The sequence below is a fragment of the Heterocephalus glaber genome, unplaced genomic scaffold (assembly GCF_053883595.1).
Source record: "Heterocephalus glaber isolate CG9 unplaced genomic scaffold, H.glaber_assembly_v1.0 deba00001724, whole genome shotgun sequence".
NCBI lineage: Eukaryota > Metazoa > Chordata > Mammalia > Rodentia > Bathyergidae > Heterocephalus > Heterocephalus glaber.
Window position 1 is genome coordinate 8,130,427 of NW_028258435.1, and position 27,387 is coordinate 8,157,813.

Sequence of the window (27,387 nt, forward strand, 5' to 3'; positions counted from 1 at the left end):
GGAAGGGACTCTTCTCCCTGGGGTGCTCTGACCCTTAGACTTTTTGACCCTCTTGAGTAGATGGCAGGACTCACTCTTCCTACTGAAACCCTTGATTCAGCAACTAAGAATGCCATCAGCAAAGCATATAAGGGTGGCTGGAAAAAAATCTGCACATTTTTCTTGGCTGGTTTTATCAGAGTCAGCTCAGTAAAATCTTAGCCAGGAGAGATGTGCACAGGCTGCCAAAGATTTGCCCACAGATGCAGAGGTTTGGTTAAATAAGAGAAAATAGGCCCTGGGTCAGCGTCTCCAGGCCCAGCTTGGGGAAGAGAGGGAGCAAGGGCAGGTGTGAGACGCCCGCAGGACGCAGCTCAATGGGGGTGCCTGTCACTGTGGAGTGTGACCCAGCTGCAGGAAGCATCACAGAGCCTTGCAAAGCTGGAAACTCGGAAGACTTTCTTAGGATGGTCTGTTTGCCTTCACTGACTTAGGTGCAGATCTGCTAGGAAGGAGTGTCCGGGAAGCGAGGAGAGACTCTGAGTTGAATGCAGACAGCTCACCCTGGTCCATGCTCTGCTCTTGTGCCAGGTGGTGGAAGAATCTGCAGAGAGGACTTCAAGGTAACCCATGTGTCAGGGGCCTTCCCAGGCCAGATGGAAGGAGGGCAGAGGAGGCGGAGGGAGTCGCACATGGCTGGTGGGCAGATGCTGCTCCAGTTGGCATGGGGCAGGCGTGGATGGCTGGGAAGCTTGCAGGATGGGGTCCCACACACATGTGAGCAGCTCTCCACTGCCCTGGCTGGCCATCTGCCTCGTGATCATCAAAAATCTGTACTCCATTCTCTATGGACTGCGATTTCGAGAGCTATGGCTTCTCAGAACTTTTAAACTTGCTGATACTCTACCTTATTTTGCAGTAACAGAACAGACTATGGACATGGACTCCTCCTCCATTTTTAAGAAATTTGTATTTAAATAAATGGCTGTAGTATTCATTTTTTGCCTTATAAACAGCTGGTTTTGAAAAGTATATATTATTTAATCACTACCTTTTGATAGCTACCTTGAGGCTGATACAGTCTATTGAATTCTGAATTTCTAGCAAGAACTATTTTAAAGAAATGGATTCTTGACTCGATGGGGCTTTGACATGATGTGTATTCTCAAATCTCCAGTACTGATCTGCATATTGAAATAACTTAGAGCAAACATTTCATAGCATCCACCACTGGCAATTTTCAATTGCCTTAGAAAATGGCTCGGATGAGGGCTTCAGTGTGATTGATGGAGAGAGAGATTGGAAATCGTAATTACCTCCTAGCTAATGTGTGTGTTCAGGCTGGCAAAGCCTCTTCATACAGGGGGTTGTGAGAATGTGCCACAAAAGATGCTATTTTGAAGAGCTGCTTTGCAAAGCTGTTCAGGGAAATCCCCCCACAGTGTGCAGGGTACACAAGCATCCTCTTCCAGTACCCTGAGGCCAGGGCTGACTTGTATGGAAGACAGTAGCACTGACCATGACAGCAGGCAGACCTCCAAGCTCCAACCCAGGTCTTCCCTGGAACCGAGTCACAAGAGGTCACCAGGGATAGGCCTGTGCCTTGCCTGTCCCCTGCACAAAGCTTATCTGATGGGCTATGGGTTCCTGTGTTCTCTTCTTTCTGAGGTGTCTATCTTGTCTCTGGCAATAAACAAATCCAAGCCCTAAGAGGCAAAGATGAATGAGTTTGGAGTGATCTGTTTAGAAATTTCCCTCTGAAAGTCAGCAAGTGTTTTATGTGTGTTGGGACTAATGACTGAAAACAGGCTGATCTGCACCACTGAAAAGAAAATGTAGCAAATATTTGCTCCCTGACTCTGTGTTTGGCGTCACTGTGAGAAAGAATACTGGCTCAGTTAGGAAACAATTGTGGCTGCACGAGTTCCCCAGTGATGGTTTTTCTCAGCTGGGATTCTAGCTCTGGAACCTCATGACCCCTGGAGAAATTCAGCATGATTCCAGTTTCTAAAAAACTTAAAACATTTGAGCCCAATTTTTTTCCAAAAAATGTTATGAGATTCATGATTTTTTGTCATCCACAAATCTTTGGTAAAGCAATAGCTGTTACTTACTCTTCCACTGTGATGTGACACCTTTACTAGGTGTGATCACAAAACATGATGAATACTTAAATTAAAAAATATTATTCCAGTAAGATATGCTGCTGTGTTGCCATGAATCCACCTCAGACACACTTATTCCATCATTCTGGCCACATTCAGAAGCAGTTCTGAAAGCTCTCTTTTGTGTCTTTTTCTTGATGTCCTGAGTCCATTCAAAATGTTCATGAAAATTTACATCAGATAAAAACATGACAGTGTGTATGTACTCAACTACCTTATTCACTGGATCTGGCACCATATGACTTCATGGTCTACTTGACCGTGAAATGTAAACGTTTTGAACCATTTCAGGACATTGAGGCAGCCAGGACAACACAACTAAAGACCCTCAGGAAGGAGGACTCCAGAGCTGCTGGAGAAACTGCCAAGAAGGATGGGATGAGTGTGTTCAAAGTAAGGGGGAGGCTTTTGAAGGGGATTCGTGGCAATATGTTTTTTGCTGTGACGATTTTTTAACTTAATTATTAACTGTATTATTTGTATGACACTGTATATATCAGGAGTAATATCCTGCCACAATTCAAGGATTAAGTCTTCACCATATTTGTAATAGTTTAATATTCAAAATGTGCGGTTTTTCTGGGGTTTTTCCCTTTCTTCTTTCTTCTCCCTTCATTTTCTTCGCTTTCTTCCTTATTTCCCTTGTTTTGCACCCAATCCCCAATGCTTTCCTGTCTCCCTCTTTGGTTTAATCAACTTCTCTTTCCCTTTGTCTCCTGACTCTTCTCTCTGACTCTGACCTTCTTTCCTCTCTCCCTTTCCACATTTCCTGGCACCCTCCTCCACTCTGTGCCCTTCCCTGGCTTACACTAGCCCTGATTTCTTGGTAATAGCTCTTGTTTCATGAATGTCTGACATTGCTTTCCTTGAGGCCCTGACCTTCAAGTGATTGGTGCCACTTTTTCCTCTCAACTCATCTGAATTTCATCTGATCTATTCAAGATGCTTACAAGGTCCAGGTTTCTTTGTAGTTGCCTCCCTTGCTGAGAAATTCAGGGGCAAAGAAAATGGAGAAAAAAACGCTGGGGACTTGGCAGAAGAAACCCTTTTATGGCCCCTCACATTACAATAACCCCAACTTCCTTTCCTTCTGATGCCTCTTTTCTTCCATTTGTCTCATTTTCTATTTCTTGGTTCTTTTGCAGGTTTTAAAATTTTAATACATGTTCTAAATAATGTTTATTGGAATAGGATTGGGGAAGAGGGAAATGCCTCTTCCCATGTCTCCTATAGATTCTGAGAATTTTAAAAAGTAGCATGAGAGAGAAAATATGTTGTGATTTCTGAGGACATCAATTTCTTCAGATCTCTTTTCTTTGTTGGTTTTAGATGACTGGACCCAGCCTGGAGCAGTTCAGTGAACTTGATGATTCAAGGCCATTAGATTTGCTCATCCCTTGTGAATCCCCTCACCTTTGTCCAAATTGCTGCTCAATTAAATGTCAGTGAAATTTGAATCCTTTGATGTTGCTACTTACTGTAGTGCTAGCATAGATTCTGTCCGAGGAAGAGACAGCTAAGGAGAATTTGTCACATGGCATTGATTAATCTGATTCATTCCAGCCAGTGCTGCCCTGCAGCACATTTTCTGGGTACAATTACAGGATTTTCATCAACAAAACTCTATGCATTTGGAGATACAATTACCTTCTTAATCACTCATTGCCCCTCCACAGGGCCTGAGATCAACTGGAGAGGACCTCATTAGCTCTGCAGAAGAATGAGCCATAGGTGCTGCGAGTTTTAAACAACAAGCTTCTGAAACATGTTAGAATTTTCAAGTACTCACATTCAGAAATAACATCCATATATTATCTAAACTATACATTGAAGATGTAATGCATGCACTTTAAAAAGAAAAACCTTGGGTTAGATTCAGAAGAAATCAGCTCGTCTGAAAACAACTGAAGCCAACTTGTGTTTAAAATAGTTTTCAGGAGCTGACATTTGAGGAAATTGTTTTTGCAAGGAAACCTTAGAATTTGTTGATTTTCCAGTTGGTAAAAAAAATGTTAGTGACATTTAGTCAGTATTAATAATAATCATAATAATATAGTATGATAAACAGAAATTATAGAATATTAAATCTAGAAGAAATGTTGAAAGCAAAAAGAAATTTATTTCAAAGTCAAATCTACATTGTTTTGGCTGTGTTGCGAATTGAATCTGGGGGTGCCGTAATTATCCCTGAGGTGTAATCCCAGCCCTCTTTATTTTTTATCTTTTAAAAAAGTTTTTGAGACAGAACCTCAGTGAATTGTCCTGGCTGGCCTTGAGCTTCCACTCCTCCTGCCTCAGCCTCTTGAAGAATTGGAATTACAGGCATTCTCCATCATGCTTAACTTGGAACTTTTTATATTACCGCTATATAATAGTACAATGTTGAGGACATAATTACCACAAGCTATAATAAATTCCACTGCATTTTGATAGACTTTTTCAAACTCAAGTTTATATATCCATTTGAAACTCCAGTAGTACAAAAATGTGTGACATATTTACAGGACAGTCCTTTAAAAATGCTTTCAAAAAATTGTTGCCTCACACCCGTGCTGCACTGTGCTCTAATCCATACCCCAAGCACTTTCCCCAGGGTGGACACTCCATCCCCAAGGCTGCTCCAGGCCATACTGGGCTGCTGCTTGTTTGGGAGGATGAGGAGGGAGCCCACCTTGCTCTCTAGCCACGGTGGGACAGTTACAAAATCCACACTCGTGCAAGGAGCTGAGCTAACCTCTAGCAAAGACACGAGGTGCCCTGGTTTAAAAGCTTCTGGATTACCAAGGGGTGGTGGCACACACTTGTAATCCCAGCTACTTGGAGGCTGAGGCAAGAGGATCAAAAGTTCAAGCCTTGCCAGGGAAACTTAGTGAGAGTCTGTTTCAAAGTAAAAAGTCATTTAAAAAAAAAAAAGGGCTGGGGTAGATAACAGAAAATAAAGCAATGGATCTTTTGCAAAAAGGAAAGGGACCAAGAGATGAATGGAGGGAGGAGGAAGGGGAGAAGGGGATGTAAAAACAAATAAGACATGATAACCATGCACTAACTCCCGACTATGAATATAATCGTTATGTATTGCAAACATGGACTAATAACAAAAATTTGAAAAGAGAAATTTTTCTCACTGCTTAAATTAATGTTATAAAAGCAGGCTACGGATGTAGCTCAGTGGTAGAGCACTCGCCTGGCCTGTGTGCAGGAAGCCTTGAGTTCAATCCCCAGCTCAAGAAAAAGAAACAGGTTTTAGATTCCAATGGAGGCCTCTTTTCCCTGCAAGCTTCGCAGGTCTGCAGACTCTGGACCCATGCATGATTCCTCGCAGCTCAGGAGCGATGTTCTCACCAGTGGTTCTTCCCATCCTCGGGGCCTCTTAGTGACCCAAGTGGCAACTTCACCTTAGCCAGGTTACCAGAGCGACTGAGGCAGCCAGCCTCACCAGGTCACCCAGGAGCCACGGGGGACGTGTGACACCCACTGGGGCCAGGAGCAGCGGAGATGGAACTCGGATCCCAGGCTGAGCTCCTCCGAAGCTCTGCACTCTGTATCTGAACTTCCTTTACTTCACAGCATTAATATGAAACATTAATATGAGAAGCTCCTTCCAAGACCATACCCACATCAGAGTGCAGCTGCATGGTCATGACTATGTTTCTCTAACTTTCAGTTATATACACATCCTAGGAGGCGGAGACAACCCCAGACTTTGCTCACTTTCAGCTATGTTACATTTCCTACTTCCTCTGATTTATCCGAGCTGTCACTTGGTCAAACAGAATTAGATCAGGACTTATTAAATATCTTGCATCTATTAAGGCACTGTGAGTCCTCTTAGTGCTTCTAGTATGTATGCCAAGGTGATTTTCAGTGTGTTTATGAGTGAAGATTTAATTAGTTATTACTACGAGCTGAAGGTGTCATTGGGGAGTTTGTATGGAGCTGTCAGTTTTCAGCTTAGTGGAAAAATTAAAATGTAAGTGAGGGAATTAAGCATGTGGAAGACAACATATGCTAAGTACCGATAGGAGATTCTAAAGGAACCTATCACGAGGTCATCTGATCAGCTTGTGCTAGGAGAGGCTGTGGAGGGCAGCAGAACAGAGGTGAACTTCTGGGCTGGGCAGGTCCTGAGAAGAAAGTGGATTTTCAGGCTCAGCAGCAGAGTCTTTCCTTTCTTCTTATTAAATTGCAGAGAATTCACCACATGTCCTGAGGTAAATTGGGAGATAACATGCAATGTTGGCCTCAAGTGCACACCACCTCTTAGCTGTGGTTCTGGTCTTGGGCTCCTGACATTTTCTTGGAAATTCCCCACTGCTCCCTATCGGTGGGCTTGGACTGCAATTCTCTTCTTCCCAACATCCAGCCATGCTTTTCACATGCTAGGAGCCTGGTGCATGTTTGAGCGGACCTGGAATAAAGAGATTTGGTACCTGAGCCCTCAGCACCAACCTGCTGATCATGATCAGGGCTGGGGTCAGCTGAGGCTTCTGGAAATGGGAGGAGAAAGAGGACAGCCACCCGTCCTGGCGTTCTCAGAGGAGTTTCAATTTATGCCTGTTTTCCTAAAGTATTAATAACAACCTTCCTGTTGGTTCTTACCATTATCATAGCTCATACAACAAATAATCATGTTATCATCATAATGGCCAGGCTCAGTCTAAGATAAAGTGTCACAGATGGCCAGTTATTCCATGCTATGATGCATATACAGTCCGCATTCCACGGAGGTATAACTCTTCCCCCTTTTCAAAAGTGTGTGTTTGAAAACTCAAGGGTCATACCTTACGCATAAGCAGTGGATTGTCCTTTTCTTCTTATAAAGGACATTTTCTTGTTTGTAAAAGTTTCTTTTTCTTTTATTAATCTTTATTTTTATTCATCTATGTGTGCAGTACGTGATTACAATTACCATGGGAAGTTGGTGCATGTACATGACGCATCTTCATTGTTTTCATGCCCTTCTTCTCCTTCCCTCAGTTCTCCCTCCACCTCTTGGTTGCCTTCTCTACCTTCCTTCAGGCTGACCTCCAGTGGCATCTCTGCCCCGTGATGCCTTCATGGACTTCAAGTGGGGAATTTAAAATACGCTCTGGGGAAGTATTTCATCCTGTAAACGGGAACACTACAAAACAGGGTTTGCATTTTCTTTGAGTCAGTTACATATCAGAATAACACTTCTGTGCTCAATACTAAATGATTTTGCAAACATCAATAAGTACAAAAAAGAAACTAGAAACCACCGACAATCCTACCATGTGGACATTTCCCTGCAAACATTGGGATACTTCTGCTCTTCTCGTTCATGCAGTAGCACACAGACACTCACGTCACAGTGAAGACTCATTGTGAAGTGTGGGATTTGTTTTGAACAGATGTTACAAAATATATCATGTACATGAACACCATCCTTTTAAAAATAATTTTATCGGTACAGTTTAAATATACATAATGATCACTTTCATCAAAGGGAATTTGTACCTGTATGTGGTATTTCTTGATTCCTTTTTTCTCCCATCTACTCCTCTCCCTCGACCCCCTCCTCCTTATTTACAAAAGCTTTGTTTCCATTTTTTCCTTCTTTTCTCATTTTTTCTTTTCGTTTCCTTTTGCCTCCCTCCCCCGCTTCACAGTTTACCTTTCCTTCTGAACGGTTTTTTCCTAGTTCATATCATCTATTATACATTTTGGTCCTTACTTACCCTTTCAGTTTCTCATACCAGAGAGACAATGTGATATTTACAAATATGTGTCCAATTTATTCACTTAAGAGTATGGTCTCAAGGTGTATCCATTTAGCTACAAATGTCTCAAGTTTATCTTTCTTTATGGCCGAGTCATACTCCATTGTATAAAAAAAACACATCTTCTTTATTCATTCATTGGTTATTGGGTAATTGGGCTGTTTCCAAGATTTAGCTATTAAAAACTGTGTCACTATAAACATGGATGTGCATATATCACTGCATTATGATGCTTTTAGTTCTTTCCAGAAGATACCTAGCAGGGCAATAGCTGGGTCAAATGGGACCGCTAATCCTAGTATTTTTTTTTTTTTTTTTTGGTACCGGGGATTGAACTCGGGTCCTTGCGTTTGTGCAGCATTTGGTGAAACCACTGAGCTAAATCCTCGGGCCCTCTAATCCTAGTATTTTGAGGAATTTCCACACTGATTTCCACAGTGGTTGCACCATCCTTGAATGAATGAATTGGAGCATTTTTCCAGCAAAGATCCCTTGTACGCCCATCCTCCTGGGCCTCCTGTGTGTGGACTGTCAGAAAACCAGTTTAAGAGATCAATGACAAAATCACATCTGGTTTTCTGAAAGCTAAATTAGAAACCCTAGATTTGTCACTTCATTTATACATGAGACCTGACTCTAAGTGAAATTTGTTCTTTCCAAATGTGGCCATAAAATGAAGACTGAAGCTGTGTAAAGCAATGTTTCCCAAATCCCATAGACAATGATAAAATGAAAAATGGCTACTGCTTCCCGGCTGCTGGAGTGAAGTGGGGATGAGCCCTGTGTGTAGGTAGGGCCTTTCAATTGCAGGTAGGGCCTTGCAAGGTGTCAGTTTTGAATGAATATTCACCTGAATGTAAAATTTCTATTATGAAGCTTAAAAATCCACCCCATTATTCTGCAAGTCCACCTTCTGTGTGCATACATAAGCAGTTGCACATTTCAAAAGACAATTTTCACCATGATTTATACATTTGATGCAACACAAGCTATGTTCTATGCATTTTGAGTTTTATAATACATAAAATATATTTTTCTAAGCCCTTTTCTCCCTAATTCTTAATCCCATGTGCATTTTAAAGGAAATGAATTCCGTGTGTTTCTTATTCCTTATACTTAACTCGTCAAACAATGTTTTGTAAGGAGCCTTTGATATCTAAGAAGCCCTTTGAGTCTTTTTATGAGACTTTTTAATCCTTTCTCCTCAGAAGCAGGAAGTCAAGTTTTGCCAGGACCAAAAGCACTTGCATAGCAAATGGTTTCAGTTCAATTTGAAAGTTCATACCACAGGCTTGGGCAGGGTCTCAGCAGCAACATGTGTCCTCCAGTGCTGGAGGGAGAGGGAGCTGGTTTTGATCTACTCAAAGGCCATGTCTTTCAGGGTTGCCATGTAACATGTTGCTTGGATATTTTAAGAGAAGGTAAGATCATTTTCAAATGAAAAAAAAAATTGTCTCCCTAAATTCCTGGAACTTCCCTCGCAGGCTTTTTATTGATGTAATTATGTGTGTTTCATGCAGGGTGACAAGGAGGAGCACAGAGAGTCGCCTGCATGTGGCATCTTATTTACATCTGTCTGCATTTTGGTGGGCTGCACACACTGACTCTTCAGATACGTTTTCTTCCCACACACCACTTTCAGCTGTCTGTTTTGCTGCTGTAATCATGATCTAGCAGCCAATCCAGACAAATTCTTCAGGGAATCCGTCTCCTTCGAGTCCACAGAAGATTCCTATGGCTCATTTAAACAGAGACATCTGTGCCCAAATCTTAAAAGCCCTTATTAGTTTGTGGTTCCATACAAACGCTACAGGATGTTGGGGAATCTTGCAGGAATGTGTACATATGCACATAAATTAAGGAAAGATAATATCACAGAAGTCTAAACCAGGCTGAAACATACATTAGAATTCTCTTTGTGGGAGGTGTCAAAATAAAATGTATGCTGACATTCGCAGAGGATGAGAAGTACAATAAATAAGCATATGTCCAGCTTAATGCCAAATAATAAATCAAGTTTTAAAAGTAAGATGTATACATTTTATGATCAAAGTTGCATAGCTAAGCAAGATAAAACACGATATTATAAATGGAGAATCTCATTTGAAGTTAGAGAAAAATCTACCAGTTTTCTATCCCATAGTTTCATTGAAAAATAGAAAAACCAGCTTTTTAAGTAAAATCACCCAAGGGAAGCTAAGGGTGGGAGGAGAAGGGATGGAGGGGAGGGGAGGTAAACAGGACCAAGACGCACTATGTATATGTGTATGTACATGTACTGTTCCCCTCCACAAATATACTTACTATGTATTGCGAACATGTACCAATAAAAAGATTTTAAAATGCAATTACCACCAAAATTAGTGTTGTATACCAGCAAATCTTGTTTTTCCCAGCTTTCCCCCGGATGTAGTTGAAATGACTGTTAGGGTCATTAATCACAGTAACTTACCTTTGGATATTTTCCAAATGCTTTCACAACTGTTATCTATCTCATTTGATCCTTAGGGAAACCTCTAAGTGAAGATAAAACAAGTATTAATACTGTTATTTGACAAGAAGAAAGCCAATCACAGAGAAGTTATGAAGTTGCCCTCCAGGTAATAAAGCTAACTAATGACAGAAAGGAAGACACCTGAATGAAGATCAGGAATAGGCCAGAACCTTTCCGTGGCTGCTTTTAAAGGGCATGCGAGGCAGCTATGGTGCACCTGAGACTCAGAGGCTGGAATCCAGAGTCCAGGTCTCTAACCAGATCCTGCTTCCAGCACTGAATGGAAGCTTCTCAATGAGCAGGTCAGATGAGTCCTTAAAACCCAGCCACATGGCCAAGCAGCTACTTCCATTCATTAGCTCAGCTCTACCTGAAAGGACAGCATGTAACTATGCACCAACTTAAAACTATGTAAAAATATATCATCAGCTGTAGAATGTAAGGGTGGGCTAATGTGACATAAAGTTAAAGGAGTAAAGTAACCTTAGGCAGAGGATGTCTGAGCTGTGGAACAACCTCACACCCTGCAGTGGGTCCCTGGATTCAGATTCCTGGCTGCCCATTACAGAACAATTCTGATACCTCCTTTTGCTTAATTGAAAAGTCTGAATTAGCAATAATAAGAATAACACTTGTTGGGTGGTTGAGCTCATTTAAGCAACTGACATGAAGAATCTTAACATGATTGCTTTTGTTTTGCTTCAATTGAACCCGGAAAGACAGGAAATCTTAGTGTTTATCCTCAGTTCTACATAAAATGCACAGAAGAGAATGGAAGACATTGCCCCTGCCTTTACAGAGCTACCATTGCTGACAGTCATGTGACACGGTGGCAGGCGGCTTCATCACAATGTGACCATGAAACACATTCTCAGTGAAGTCCGAAGTGGCCTCTTCCCAGTCATTTCCTTGCTGACTGTCCAGGTGCTCCTCCCTGACCATGCAGGAAGAAGAGGACAGTTACAAAGGTGACAGAGGACACAGCAGAGGGACAGAGGGAGCAGGTCCCACAGGTTAATGTGCACAATCTGCAGTCCTGTCTCCACAGAGAACACAAAGAGATGTAGTCCAATCTCTGCAAAGAGCAGAAGTACCCAAAGTTGAAACATTTGGAAAGATCGATGCACACCAGTGACCAATCTTAACTTCAGATTTTTCTTAAGAATAAAGAAATCCCTATGCTGGTTTCCATAGTGGTTGCACTAGTTTATTTTCCCAACCAGGGTGTAGAAGGGTTCCTTTTCCCCACAGCCTCACCAGTATTTGTTACCTGATTTCTTGATGGTGGCCATTCTTCCTGGGCTAAGATGGAATCTCAGTGTCATTTTAATCTGCATTTCGCTAATGGCCAGTGATATTGAGCATTTCTTCATTTCCTTGTTGGCCATTTCTTCATTTCCTTGTTGGCCATTTGTGCTTGTTTTTGTGAGCAGTAGCTATCCATTTCACTTGCCCATTTGTGATTGGGGCTTCTATTTCAGGGGTCTAATTTTTATCAGTTTTTGTATATTCTGGATACTAGTTCTCTGTCTGAGGAAAAGCAGTGTGGAGATTCCTCAAAGAACTAAAATTAGGAATTCCATTTGACCCAGCTATTCTCCTTCTAAATATCTTCTCAAAAGAGGTAAAGACATCATGTCACAGTGATCCTTGCATATCTATGTTTACAGCAGCACAGCTCATAATAGCTAAATCTTGGAAGCAGTCTATATGTTCATCAACAGATGAATGGATAAAGAAAATGTGGTATTTATACATCATGGAGCACTACTCTGCCATAAAGAAGGATAAACTTGATGCACTTGTAGGAAAACAGGTGCACCTTGAGATCCTAATGTTAAGTGAAATAAAGCAGATGCACAAGCTTAAATATTGCATGGTTTCTCTCTCTTTTTTTTTTTTTTTTGGTACCAGGGATCAAACTCGGGTTCTTGTGCTTGTGCAGCAGGCGGTGAAACCACTGAGCTAAATCCCCAGCCCTGCATGGTTTCTCTTATATGAGAAACCCAGAGTATACATAAAGACCAAAATAGAAGATAGCTAATAGGAGCAAGGAGATAGATCTTTCTCAAGGCAGAAGGGGATCAAGAGATGAGGGAGAGGCCAGGGATTTAGCTCAGTGGTTCCGGCACCTACCTCGCAAGCCCAAGGTCCTGAGTTCAATCCCCAGTACCAAAAAAAAAAAAAAAGAGAGAGAGAGAGAGAGAGATGGGGGAGAGGAAAGAAGGGAGAGGAGGAAAAGGGGATACAAAGGGAATTAAGATCTTTTATGTCCATGTACCAACTCCACACAGGGAATGCAGTAATCACTACTGCAAGCATGGACTAATAAAAAAAGAAAAAGAAAGATAAAACTTCTGTTAATACACCACTGAGAGTCATCAGTGGGAATCTTATGGAACTGCTCCTCACAAATGGGGCACTCCAGGGCTTTGGAAGGCCCAGTTCTCTGGGCTGTGTCCATCCTCCTTCTCAGCGTCTGTCTGTCCCTGTGAGACTCGAAGTCCTGTGCTGAGAAGGGCAGACCATGCTGAACAGAGTGGGCAAGGACTGGGCACCAGCCTCACCCTTGGGGACAGAGCTCCGCACAGCTGGCTCACGTCCAGCAGGATAAGTAGCCCCATGAAGGGGATCAAAGGCTCTGGGCCTCAGCTGCAACATCGAAGTTGAATCTCAAGTAGAGAGTCAGAGTTCCCCGGTTAGAAGGAAGGAGCGTTTCCCGAAGGGCCATTTGGACCCTGACCCAGAGCTGGGGAAGAGCAGTGAGACTCATGCACAAAGGAAACTTCATTTTAGTATTGTTTCAAACAGGATTTCTGACATGGAAATATATTTAAGGAAAATTATTCTGATGGTTGAACAGTAAGGAAGCTTTTATGCAACAGTATTGCAACAGGGGAGAAAGATCCAGCTCAAGGTCTGGATATACAGCTGAGGAACAGAGCAGCAAGACTGGTGTTTCATTGGCCTCGCAAGAATTTTGCTAGGACTTAGGACATCAGGGATGGGAGACAAAGAACTCGGTTGGACATCGGGGTGGGGAGTGGTGGTGTTAGGGCTCCGCTGCGTAAGCTAAGAGCAGGACGGAAGGGACCCTATGGAGGCCCATGTGGAGAACAGGACTCCGAGAAGCCACCAAAACCTGGCCAAGACAGCCAGGATGGTGCACGCCTGTCATTCCAGCATGCTGGGAGGCTGAGGCAGGAGGATGACAAGTTTCAACTGAGCCTGGACCACTTAGTGACTTAGGGAGACCCTGTCCCAAAATAAAATACTAACAACAGGCTAAGGATGGAGCTCAGTGAAGTCACTGGGTTCAGTCTCCAGTACTGAACCCAGGAAAGAAGAAAAGAGCCTTCGCCCGACAGCCAGGTATGAGCTCTGATGGAGAAGGGGCAGTGCTGGCTTGTGAGACACTGTGTGCACTATACTGAAAGGCTGAATTTCTTCTCCTGGAGAAAAGAAGCCATCAAAACAGTCTATGCTTTAGACCATATTTTTAGAAATACTTTCCAAACATGTAAAATCATCTTCTCTCCAGTGTTATTTGGAAAAGGAAGACCTTAGCCGTACAGGGCACTCCATTTGCAACCACTGACTTCATGAGAAATGTTCAACCTCTTCCCAGTATAAAGGCTGAGAGCCCAAGGGAAAAAACATAGACTTTTTTTCAAGGAAGTCCAAGTCTCTTCTTCCCAGTTCCGCAGCCCTGTGAGGAATGAAATACATGTTGATGTCCACATGGAAACACAGGATAATTCTGAAAGTTTGTTACAAAGTCTCCCAGCAAAGCAGTCTTCAGAGCCTGAGTCTAAAAGGGAGGTTGGCATTGTTGACCTTGCTGAGTCTGGGCTCACTGTCAACTCTTTTAAAAGAAAGACTGGAATTCTTTTGCTGTTCTTCCATAAGGCGCTCTGGGCCATGAGTCCCTCAGGAAGACCATAGTCTATAAAGCGTTTCAATCTTCTGCAGACAACACAGACACACACTACACCATGGGCATGAACATGCACCTATGGGAGCCACACGGATGCTCACGCAAGGGTCAGAAACAGAATATTACTGGGCAACATCGAATGTAAAAACATGGGCATTGGTACTGCACATTCCTTCTTTACCTCAGCTCTGCAGCAATGCTGGATCTGTGCTTTGCAAGTCTTTAGCATTTCCAAACTTTAGTTTCTTTGTTGGTAAAATGAAAAATAATAACGGTTTGCTACAATTCCATTAGAGGATGCTTCAGAAACCACATGACACGATCATCCCTACAAGATGGAGCTGAGCTAGAACAGAGTCCTGTCAGCCCCTTCTCTAACCCCTGTCCTCTCAGGAATGGCGCTGGTGCCTGCAGTGATCCCTGCTTGTGCCAGAGCCCAGGTCTGTCGAGTTCAGAGGCCACAGCTCCTTAGCAGGACCCTGGGGCCAGGCCGGTCACAGGGCTTTTTCCTGCACCCACCCTGTACCACATGTAGCTCAAAGGCCTCATGACAACTGGAATATGATCTTTAAAAAGAATAAAATTTAATACAAATGTGTTAGAAGAGGAAAGGGGTTTGCCAAAATGCAGTTGAAATATGCAAAATGTTCCAAGCAAGCAGCACTCACGGCGTGCGTATTGGAAACACAGGCCACACATTCCACCCAGTTTATTTGTGAGGTCTCCTGAAATGCCCTATAAAACCCGGGAACCTGAGCAGCTTTCTCCAGGGTACCCATAAACTGCAGCAGCTGATACTGGTAAAATGGGTTGGGAGGAACCTTGGAAATTACAGCTTGCTATGGTCACTATTTATTGCCTGTGTAATGCACAGAAACAAGCAGAAAAGCCCTGCTTTCCATCTGGGGCCCATTAGAGCTCCACTCGGGAGGAAAGGAGCCGTTTCTCATGTGCCACGGTGGCGGCCCTGCGGCCCTCCTCCTTTGATGTCCCTGCCACCACACAGGACACAGCAGCAGCAGGTCGCCCAGGAGCAAGAAGGGGGACTCCCTCCCGATGTCCCAGAGCTGAGGCAGGCAGAGCAGGGCCCCGCTGGGCACAGAGCTGGGCTCCCTTTCTCCCTTCCTTCCTTCTTTCTTTCCTTCTTTCCTTCCTTCCCCTCTTTTTCTCTCCTTCCCCTCCCTCCCCTCCCTTCCTTCCTTCCTTCCTTTCTTTATTTCTTTCCTTCTTTCTTCTTTCTTTCTTTCTTTCTCTTCCTTCTTTCTTTTTCTCCCTTCCTTCCTCTTTCCTCTCTTCATTTCTTTTCCTTTCTCTTTCTTTTATTCCTTTCCTTTCCTCCCTCCCTTTTTTCTTTTCCTTCCTTTCTACCTCATTTCTTTTTTCATTCTTTCCTTCCTTTCTTTCTCTCCCTCCTTTCCACCCTCCTGCCCTCCTCCCTCCCTTTTTACTTCTTTTCCTTTTTTCTTTATTTCTTTCTGTCTCTTCCTTCCACCCTCCTGTCCTCCCTTCCTCTCTCATTTTTTTCCTTTTCTCTTTTTTTCTCTTCATTCTTCTTTCCCTCCCTCTTTTCGGTATTGGGGATGAAAGTCAGGACCTTGTGCTTGCAAGGCAGGTGCAGTGCCACTGAGCTACATCCCTGGCCCTGCCTCCCTCTTTTTGTGCTGCCTTTCCATTTCTGTTTCTTCCTTTCTCCCCCACCCCCACCCCCGTCCATATTCATGATTCCTAACTACAAACTGTAGGGCATTATTGATGAAAATACACTTCTGGACTGGTCCTGGTACCAAGTGAAGATATTATATTTCAGATGAAACAGAAAGATGAAGTCTATCTCACTCTGCTAAGGGAAGCCCCATGTTTGTTATCACCAGGATATTGTCACTGTCGTTTCAAGACAGTGACAGCAGCGTTGAAGCAGCTCAGACCTCCCTGAGCCTGGGACTCTGAGACTCCGGGGAACCTTCATTGTGAAGCCAGCTGGGGGACACACAGGCCTCTTGGTTTGTGATCTAGACCCTGGGGTCTTTCTCCAGCTCAGATCTCTCTCAAGTGACACCACTAACCACTAACACACCACTCTCCAAACCTCAGTGTCCTGTGCACATTCTGAAGGTATAAACATGATCCTCATTTTTGTCATAGTACTGAGGATTGAACCCAGGGTCTTTGCACTGAGCTACATTCCCAGTGCTTCCCCTGCCTTTGAAGATAATGCCTCAGACACTTTTCTATGCTCAATTCCCAACACCCACACCTAAAGGAGGAGAGGTTTATTTTGGCTTAGTCTGTAGAGGTTTCAGTCCACAGCAAGCTGCTTCCAAGGCAGGGCACAGAAGCAGGTGGCCCTGGCAGAGGAGAGCTGCTTGTGACATGATGGACAGAAAACAGAGCAAGATCAAGGCCACAGCCCCGGTAACTCACCTCTCCTGCCTAGATCCTACCTCCTAATAGCAAGACAACTATAAACTCAGGAGTGAATTAATCCACATGATCCAATCACCTCTCAAAATCCCACCCATGAATGCAAGAGGTTTTGGGGGGGAATCTAGATATAAACTACAATATGCAGGGTCTTACAAAGCTGCCCAGGGTGGACTCGAACTTTCAATTCTCCTGCTCCAGTGGCCCAGAGTTGTGGGATTACATACATGCACCATCACACCTGGTTAAGGACAGCCCTCTTTAAATGACTTTTAGAGTAATAATTAGATCGTGACAGCAATGTCATGGTTATATAACACTTGTCCTTTCCACATTTTATATACTATCCTCTTAAAATTTAAAATAATTAACCAGTGAAAAAGACTGACTGTTATGTATTAGGCAGAAATAAGTCAGCCTGATGGGATGTTTGTTGATTTTTGTATATCAACCTATAAAACCTATCTGCTGTCTCCATTTAGATAGCATAAATATAGTTGTAAAAATTGAAATTGTCTCTAGTAATCAATTCTTTTACTCCACTGCTGACCTTTACACATCTGGTTTTCTCCTGCATGCTCCACATGGCTTTGGCTGTCATTGCAAACTGTTTTCTACCAGTAAGTGCTACTACTTAAAAAAATAGATCAGATATACAATACCTCTTTGAGCACAAACTAAATAGAGGTCACATTGATGAACAACCTCCATCCATAGCAGTGCCCTTCATCAAAGGCAACCATTATTTTTTTACCCTAATTATGCTCTAGAAAGTCCTGCAGATCAACAGATTCTCAAAGACAAGAGATGGCATGGAGGCTAAAAAGGTAAATGTTAACATCCCCTCCCCAGCCTCGACACAGCATATTTTTGGTGAAGTACCAATGTTTTGGTTATTTTCTTGTTGCTGAGACACAATACCCAACACTCAGAAATTAAAGAAGGAACGGTTTATTTTGGCTCATGGTTTATAGCAATTTCAATCAATATTTGGCCGTCTCCACATAAGGAAAGCATGGCAGAGGGACATCGCAGAGCAAAAACAGCTCACACCATGGTGGCAGGAAGCAGAGAGAGATCAACAGAGGAAGAGGGAGAGCAATCCTTCCAGGCCATGCCCCTAGTGACCCACTTCCTCCCACCAGTCAGGCTTCACCTCCCAACACCATAGGATTTGTGGGTCATCAATGGCAGTTTTTTTACTGTAATAGTTTTAAAAATTTAAACACTTACTATATATTTTGACCACCCCTTGAATTATATGCTTCTTATACCACAAATACATGTGTATTAATTTTCTAGGGCTGCTGCTACACAGTGCTACAAACTCACTGCTTAAACAACAAAGAGCTTTATTGTCTCTCAGTCCTAGGCAGTAAAGTGTCAGCTGAGTTGTTTTCCTCTGAGGCTCAGAGGAAAGATCTGTTCCAGATTTCTCCTTGGCTTGGGAATGGCCATCTTCTCCTGTGTCTTCAAACTGCTTCCTGTTCTATGTATCTGTCTCCAAATTTCATCTCTTTCTAAAGACACTGGTCATATTGAATAATGGTTCCCACTGGTGACCTCATCTTAACTTGATCATATGCAGAGACCCTGTCTTTATGGAAGGTCACTTTGAGAGGTTACTCATGATTAGGATTTAACATATGACCTTGAAGGGACACACTCAACCTATAAAGGTCAGTCACAGTAGGATCATCAAGCCAAACCTGAAATCAATCAAATAGCATTGGCTTTAGGATTGCAAATCTTAGTCCTAGATTAGAAAGAGAGAGTGAAAGGAAAGACACTGAGATAAAATCAGAAAATAAAAATAAAGGACATGGCAGAGAGAAAGAGTAAGCTTTCACAAAATTCTACTGGTTAGGGTTTGGATGAACAGTATCAATGGAAAAAGTATGTATGATTATGCAAGAGGATTTACTAGGCAGCTTACAGGTCAGAGGTGGCAGAGTCCACAGTGGCTGGCTGTGGCCTGGAGAGCTGGAGGGTCTAGTAGCTCCTCAGCCCAAGAAGATGGAAGCTGTAGAACAAGAGGATCAAGGTCCCAGTAACAGATCACTATTGAAGGTCTGAAAGCTCCCTGCAGAATCGCTAGTGGGAGTCTGCACTGGAAGTGGAAGAAACTGACGACCAATGTCCAAAAGCCACAGCAGCAAAAGATTCTGAAGCTGAGTGGAGTTTTCAAAAACATATTTCAACTTCTTTCCCTTTTACTCCACCCAGGCTAGAAGCCCATTAGTTGTTTCCAACCACAACCAACGTGGAGCTTCCTGTCATTTGCTGGCCTAGATGCCAATCACCTACAGACATGCCCAGAAACATGGTTTACCAATCTGCAAATCTAGTCAAGATGACATATCACCATGAATGGCTACAAACTTCAAATGTAAGCTTTTGGGAGAATCTACAGGAATTTTGTAGGAGGGGGATCTAGGAGAGAAAAGCACTCAGAACTTAAAGCCTGAGCTGGAGCTGAGTCCCAAGGACGTAACAAGTTTGTAGCCTGGAAATGGTCATCAGGGAGTCGTCAAGAGGGCTTCAGGTTCCCTCCAGCATATGACCACGTGGGGCCGCCCAGAGCATCCAAGAGTGTAGGAGAAATGATTTTATTATTTGCCTTCCATTCTTTTTCCTCTGTAACTTGACACAGTTGTTCCTGGAGTCTTTTCTGCTCAAAAGTGTTGTGTTCTCAAATATTCATTGTTTACTCTGTAGAAAAATAATGCTATATTAACAGATTTCTATTGGTTTTAGAAAGTCATATCTGGGTGAAGTAAGAATTTTCTCATATGTTCAAGCTCTGTTTGACATAAGTCTTATCAATTAGACCTTCAGTAGAGGCAAGGGCTTAAAAATGGATTGGAGGATCAGGGGCAGATATGCGATGAATAACCATAGAGCAAGAAAGAATATGAGTAAAAGCATTGCAGAGAAAAATTGCTACCATGAGGGATCAATGACAATCCAGATAAGGAACACAAGACAATTTTGCCTTTCATTCCAGGGAATCAAGGTATTGATTTTTTCTGTGAACAGCAGCTTTGAAACTGGAGTTATATTGATAAATTATTAAGAAAAGCTAAAGACAAATCACATGATTGCTGAAGCTTCGTCATTCAATCTTTGTATCTAATTATTTATATAAGTTAAATAAAATGAGACATAAAAGTGACTCAGGGTCTTGTTTAAATTGATTTGGTGGAAGTCAATTTCTTATATTTGAAAAGCACAATGTAGTTAAAGAATATAGAAAAATATTTTATCTGTAGTTTTCCAAGTCCAAGAGAAATGTGACTTTAATCCCCAAAGACAGCAGCCCACACTACTCGGGCATCAGCTGCCTGTAGCATGGTCTGGACTCTTCAGATGCGGAACAGATTCTTGGGCTCGGAATCATGGTCCTCTGGTCTAGGGCCACCTGGGCCTCACAGGCTAGGAGACACTGGGTGCAGAATACCAATCTCTAGTCTTTCACAAGATGCAAACAACTCCAGAAAAACTCCGTTTTTCTTAAATGGAACCTTTAAAAATGCATAAGAAAGATACATTTGAGTAATTTGTAGGAAAATGATGCATCCTGAGATCATAATGTTAAGTGAAATAAATCAGATATGCAAGCTTAAGTATCACATTTTTAAAAATATGAGAATCCCAAAGTCTAAATAAATTAAAGAGCAAAATAACAGATAGATAATAGGAAACATAATAGGAGCTAGATCTTGTGCAAAAGGGAAGGGGAAGAAGAGATGAAGGGAGGAATGAAAAAAAGAACTAAGATGTGTTCTGTGCATGCACTGGCTCCTCACAATGACTGTAATCATCGTTCGCTGCATGAGTCCACTACATGGACTCATAATTTTTTTTAAAAATTCATTTTCAAAAAATAAAAAACATGCCGTGTTGAATATTCATACCTAGAAGCCTGTAATATTATAAGATTGCTGAGTCAAATAGGAGAAATAGTGCTTCCAAGCTCCAGAGCCTGAAGTCACAGAGCCCAGGGCCAGATGCATTGTTGATAAGTTGTTGTTGATGGATGGAGCTGTTGGAGAGAGGACAGAATTTGAGGTGGTGCCAGAAGTTTAGGATTCCCATCACTTTGAATATAAAGAACTCCAGAGAAATCACCCCTCAGAACTGGATCCAATATCCTAACCACTTCTAACCTTCCCTCGGTTGTTGATGTCACAAAAGGAGCAGAGCATGTTGATGTCAGCACATCTGTATGGTGGTTTAAATTAATTCCATGCATGGCCTATTTCTGGATTTTTCTACAACCCTCTCTCCTGTCACACTTGTAGCTGGGCAGAGTGAACAACAGAGTCCTTGTCAACGTCCTCATTTGTGTAGGGTGCTCAGTGGATGAAGGGTTGCAGAGGACCTTTGGCCCATGGAAACCACCACATTGCTTAGGGACCACATCCATCTAACCTTAGTGAACTCTGCAGTCTAAACCGCAGTCCTTCCTGCTACTTCCAGAATCTTGTTTAACTCCAGCTTTTCAGCATGTTCATTCCTTGATAACCAAGCCAGGACAATAGCCCAAGACTATGTTCTGGAATTCTTGAGCTCTTGCTAAAATTGAGGGGGATTTGGCCAGTAAAGAGAAGAAAATGTTCTTCTTGAAGATGTCACAGATTCACAGAACCATGGACCATGGAGGACCAAGAGTCCACAGATCTCTAGTTCCATCAAAGTTGGGAATCCCACCAAGCAGCTCTTCACAGCGTCATGGTCTCTGCTTGGACACATCCACCAGAAGGGGACCTCTGGCTCCAGTGAGGACAGATGTGGTCAGGTTAACTGCTTCCTAACAGTGCTGTCCATGCTACTTTTAAGAAGCGGTGTCCTGCATCCTAGTAGCCATCACCAGAAAGATAAAGACTTATCCTTTGGTCCTCTGAATCACCTCTAATTTAAATGTGGATTAAGTTGGACTCAGTGGTGTGGTCTTGATATTTAGGACCCTAATTGGCTGAGCACACAGCCATGGTGGAGATCAGAGTTAGGACACAACTGAAGTTTTAAAAGTTCAACAATGAGCTCGCCTGAGATAGGCACCTCCCCGGGGGACTTCTATGACAACTCCAGGGTCACTGATCCTCAGTCATTCTTGAGAATCCTCCAGGTAGATATCCTGTCTGCATCTGGTTCAAATACTTTCTAAATGAGCTACACTTTAGTATATTTTGACTAAGTTATGTGTAACAGATGACACCTTAATTATGTGACACTGAATTGGTTCTATCATAGTTGGAATGATCATACAATGATCTTTCTGTCCTGAATCTCTCTCTCCCCACCACCACCTCAGGCACATAATATTTTGTTTGTTTTTCTACATTATACTGTAATGTTAAAGACCAATTTCCAACTGATAAGAAAAATCACATATTTATTTGGAATTTATTGTCTCTTGTATTGGATGGTGGGACATGAGAGCTATCTTCAGTTTTACCTGAGTTTCTCTAACCACTTTTATCCTCTGTTGGTTAATATTTTCCAGAGTTTGGCAAGAAACCATGGCCTTTACCACACCACACTCTTGTCTACAGGACCACGATTTCACAAATTGTAGTTGTCCCCCTCCCTACAAAGCTGTGCATGAACCATCTGAACACTGCCTGGCCATGTCCTCTGTGTCCAGTTTTGTGACCTTTCCAAGGCATGCTGGGAAACTGTTGAGGAAATCTAGCACTGCTTTCTGGTTCAAGCCCCGCAGAAAAGATAGTGTCCATCACCTGAACTTTCTGTCTCTCCCAAACATTTGCCCTGCTCTGTTGATGCAATTGGAAGGACTGTGGAACACAAAACAATATCACTCATTTGTTAATTCCATGAATTTTTTTTAATTAAAAAATATTCTTTATTGACTGAAACAGATCGGTTCTCTTAGAAGGGACACAGAGACACACAATATAGTCTTGAAAAAATCAAATTACTTTACAAGTTAAAATGGATGTGTTTTATTCTTTAATATAAAAAATCCATATAAAACTTGATCTTCCAGCACACTTTTGTTTGTGTAAATGGATGGACTGATACAGACCCAGCAAGATGGGCTCTGCTGGCCTAGGACAGATGGACCTCGACTGTCAGCAGCCCAGGCCACGTGACCCTCGATCTCATCTATTAACTGGCAAAGCACAGCCCTGAAACTGTAAAAGACAACACTGTTCTCACATTTTTGGAGCCGACTCTGAGAGCTCAAGGGTTCTAACTTAGATGTGTGTGCAAGTCCTGAGAAGGCAGAGAGCATGATTTCACATGAGGTTCTGATGTTCTGCTCCTAGAGTTCTCCAGGAATGCAGGGTGGTCTGGGTCCTTCCAGAGAGGTCTTCTCCCTCTTAGCATAATTCCAGGCTTGTGTAGGTAGGAGGAGGCCACACGAAAACGCTTCACCTGGGCCTCGTTGAACACCGGAGTTGACTTTGTGGTCTTCAGGGACAGATGAAGGTATTCTTTTCAGCTGACTCTTCTGAGATTTCTAAATTGCTTCTGGCGCTGCAGCTGGGGTCCTGGAAGCTGAGGGGCAGCCGCATCCTGAGCTCCAGGTCCGTGACCATCTGCTGGGACTCAGCCAGCAGACGCTGCAGCTTGCTCATGGGTGAACAGTCATCCTTTTCAATGGACAGTGTTGAATCTCTATTGATTAACAAACTCGAGGGTGAGTTCTTCTCACTAGGAGAAGCCTCTGTCTCATCCTCACTTGCGGCGGACTTTGAGGAACTCCGACAATGGGATTGCTGGATGGCAGTCAGCTCCCTCTCTGCCAGGGAGCCACAATCTCCTCCCTCGACGCCCCCACCCTCACCCCAGCAGGGGCACACAGTTTTGTGGCGGACTTGAAAATGTTCATCCACTCGGCGTCCTATGTGTGACCCGGGGCTCCGACAAAGCTCCGCGGGTGGCAGCACGCGGGTTCACACAGGCCTCGGTCGTCCTGGCCGCCCTGGCTCTTCACGAAGCTCAGGCTTCCAGACCTAGCTGGGAGCTCGCGGGCCTTGGCATCCAGCTTCCCCACCTGCCGGGGCCTGCAGCAGCCGGCCAGGCCCAGGGAGACGCCCTGGCGCCCGGCTCCGTCATCTTTCGGGGATTTGGCGTGGACCTTGCTCAGTGTGATTTTGCTTTCAGGCTCACTTGGGACTTTTGCACCCAGAGGCCAAGACTTTGGTTTCTCCATTAAGTCTTTGGTAAACAGAGATGAGAGAGTAATCACACTTTCCCCAAATTCAGTACCAGGCTGCACTTGCTTCTCTTTGCAAACATCACAAGGGCTTTTCTCTGACCGATTTTGCTGAGCCAATATGGCCTGGAACTTGTGGTCCTTGACCGATGACTTCTCTCTCTTAACATCGATTTTTGGTTGGTTATTTTCAAGGTCGGATAAACATGTCTTTGCTGGATTCCAGGCTCTTTGATTCTTCCATTTTGAGTCATATATCTGTATAAATTGCTGAGAATTTTCCACATTGAAATTAAGAAACTGCAACCACTCTGTTGTTTTGCATAAATCTGTCTCAGATTATGAAGTTCTGAATTTGCACATCCGTGCTTTGGCTTGGCAATATCCAGTAACTCATCTTTCCTCTTTTCTCTCGCCACAGTGAAGATCAGTTCATCATGCAGACAGCTCTTCTCTTGCTTGAGGCGAATGATCTCTTCCCGTTGTTCATTGTTTTCTGTTGTCTTTTCATTTAGGTCCTCTTTTAGTTTATTGACTTTGATATTGAGAGCCTTCAACTTCTGCTTATAATCTTGCTTTTCTTTCACGATAGAGTTCTCCAACACCTTGCCATCACGCGAAGCGTGCTCTAACAATTTAAATTTACCCGAACAATCTGCAATGTGAGTGACGACCTCAATAATATCTTTGTCCTCGAGGTCTTTGGGGAGGAGGGGGAAGTGTGTTGCCTTCTAAGCCATCTCCTGCAGCTGTAGCTGAGACTTTTGCAGAGCTGTCTGACATTCGATTTGATTGGATTCCAGGACCTTGGCCTTCTTCATGAGTGACCTGGCTATTTCTGTTCTTTTATGTAGTTCACCTTCCAGCTTGCTGCAGCGCTCCTCCAGGGTCAGGGCTTTCTGCCAGTCCTTCTCCCCGGACAGCAGCTGTCTCTGGTGCACCGCCACCATGTCACTGAGCTCCTTATCCCGATCTTTTAGTTCTCCGATGAGCAGCTGCAGCTCTTTGCACTGTTTCTCAGCAGTGGAATTCTCAACTTCTGACCCGATGACCTGGCGCCGGGCGAGGACGGTCGCTGAAGGGTTCATAGGTGTTGCCTCCACCCGCGGGCAGTGGCTGCCACAGGGCCACCTCAGAAACGCCACGGGCGCACCTGGCGCTGGCGGGAGCCGCGGGACGAGCCCAGCGCAGCGCCGCAAATGTTTTTAAACGCTTCTTAAATTATTTATTCTGTCCCTATTCCCATGCCTTCTGGAGCATCTTACTGAATGGGCTGTCACTGAGAGCCCACACATCTTACTTCCGATATTCCCCAGAAGAAGCGCTGGTGCCGCCGTGGTCGGATGGAAGGTGAGGCCTGGGGTTGTGGTGTGCTGCTGACTCCGGTGAATGCGGAGCAACCTGTCCCTCTGTCCGTGCCACGTCCTCTGGCCGGCTGCACCTAATTCTTTCTCCTGTAATGTTTGTTGTTCCTTGGGGTTTTTTGGTACCAGGGATGGAACTTGGTATCTTGAGCTTTAGAGGCAGGGAGCGGCACCATTCAGCTAAATCCCTGCCCAATTCTTTCTCTTGTAATGATAACTTTGCAGTCAGCGATGAGAATTAAGATTCAAATTGTTAAGTATTAAACGAAATAGTTGCTTTTCCTTTTTTGGCTTTTGTTATTTCTGTAGCAATAGTCTACCAACCTAGGTGCAAGGCCATATAAAACTTTCTCACTGGCAAACAAAGGGACAGTTCGGTATCAGAGTAACTTCCTCTTTCAGGCCTCACAGTCAAGTTATGCACCACATTAACTGCAAACAGCAGGGTTGTAATCAGTTTTAGTTGCCAAATAGCCTTGCAAACTACATATTGCGCTGGCTCTGGGTACTGCTAGAGGAAATAAATGCCTGTGTTTATGTGGAAAATATGATCATATAACATGATTGGGGGTATTTAAATTTTTTTTCATGAATATATAATTTCAACAATGAGTTTGATAACTATTGCTTGAGAATTCTTCTAAAAAATGAAAAACAGAGTTTCCAAAATTGTTAGGGCCTGATTGAGCGATAAGTGGCAGTTGCTCTTAGTAACACAAAAATTGTGCGAAATAATCAAGGTATTCATTTGCTTTCACTCGTTTAGGACACGTGTGCTATTTCCACAGAGCCCCCTCGAGTTATGTAAGGCTCCATTCAGCTCTGTGCACCTAGCACTCTGGTCTGCAGGCCTGGCCCGATGGGGAGGCATATGGGAGCTCCATTCCTTTTCTCTGAGCAGATGGAGATGAAGCCTGTCACAGAAATAATGTGTTTTGTCTCCAGAGGGAGGAGGCTGGCTGCTTTCTTCTTAGATGCCACTGCCTGCCCAGCCTTCTGCTCAGGTTAGAACTCATGCATTTTGGGTTTCTAAGGACTTTCCTTCTTTTGACCAAAAAAAACCCCCAAAAAGTTCACAGTAGAATTCCAGAAACATAAAAACATTTGATTTACAAAGTTTCAGGAGTCTGAAGCTACAAATGAGATTTAACTTCTTCCAAAGAGCACGGCCTTTACCTTTTCACTATGCTGCCAATTTGCCTCACAGAGCCCAGGGGAGAGCCCAGGCAGGAGGAATTGGCCCCCCAGGAGGGGGATAGAAAGACTCAGCATTCCTCACCCAGGGTGGAGATGCTGAGAAATGAAAGTGGAGTGTGAGCCCACTCATAGGTGACCCGATGCTTTGAAGAATCGACAATTAGAAGCCGATCTGCAAACTGTGAGCTTGTCCCCAGATCTTTCAGTGTAGAGCAAGGCTGCATGTGGCTTTGGGACCTTTTGCTCACCTGTTGTCACCACCCGAGTTCAGAATGGTGTCAGGGGCCCCAGCCTCACATTCTCAGTCTCCTGATATTTAGACTCCTGACGTTGCCTTCAGTGAGCCATGTAGTCACACAGATGCGTCACACCATCCAAAGTAGAAAACTCCCATTATGCCACTAAACTATGTCCCCCAGTCGGGCCCTGCCCACTCTGTTACATGAGGTATTCGCTTGCTGGAGTTGCTGTAACAGAATGCGGCAAACGGTGGGGCATGAATGGTAGGAACTTACCTGTCCCTTGCTGAAGCTCACAGTCACAGCATCAGCAGAGTCTGCTCCCTCTGTGGCTGAAGAGAGCTGTGTCCGGAGCTCCTCTGAGTGGCATGTAGGTAGGTGACTACCCTCTTCCCATGCGTGTCTTTTCTCTGTTCTCTGTCTCCACACTTTTCTTTGCTGAAGGGCACTGGTTATATTGAATTGTGGCCCATTGCAATGGCTTCGTTTTAGCCTGATCCCTCTAAAGATTTTTTGGGGTGTTTTTGCCCATAAGACCACATTGTCAGGCACTGAGAACTAGGACCCCAGTGCATCTATCAGCAGGGTTGTGGGGCACACAATTCAATCTGTAATGATAATGAACCCTGCATCTAAAGTGTTTGATTATAGGTGACCAGGG

General features: G+C 43.6%; 1 pseudogene; it reads right to left on the bottom strand.

Annotated features, from left to right (window-relative positions):
* Nucleotides 1-23,180: 23,180 nt before the first annotated feature.
* Nucleotides 23,181-25,017, bottom strand: LOC101705276 (coiled-coil domain-containing protein 62 pseudogene; annotated as a pseudogene).
* Nucleotides 25,018-27,387: the final 2,370 nt, after the last annotated feature.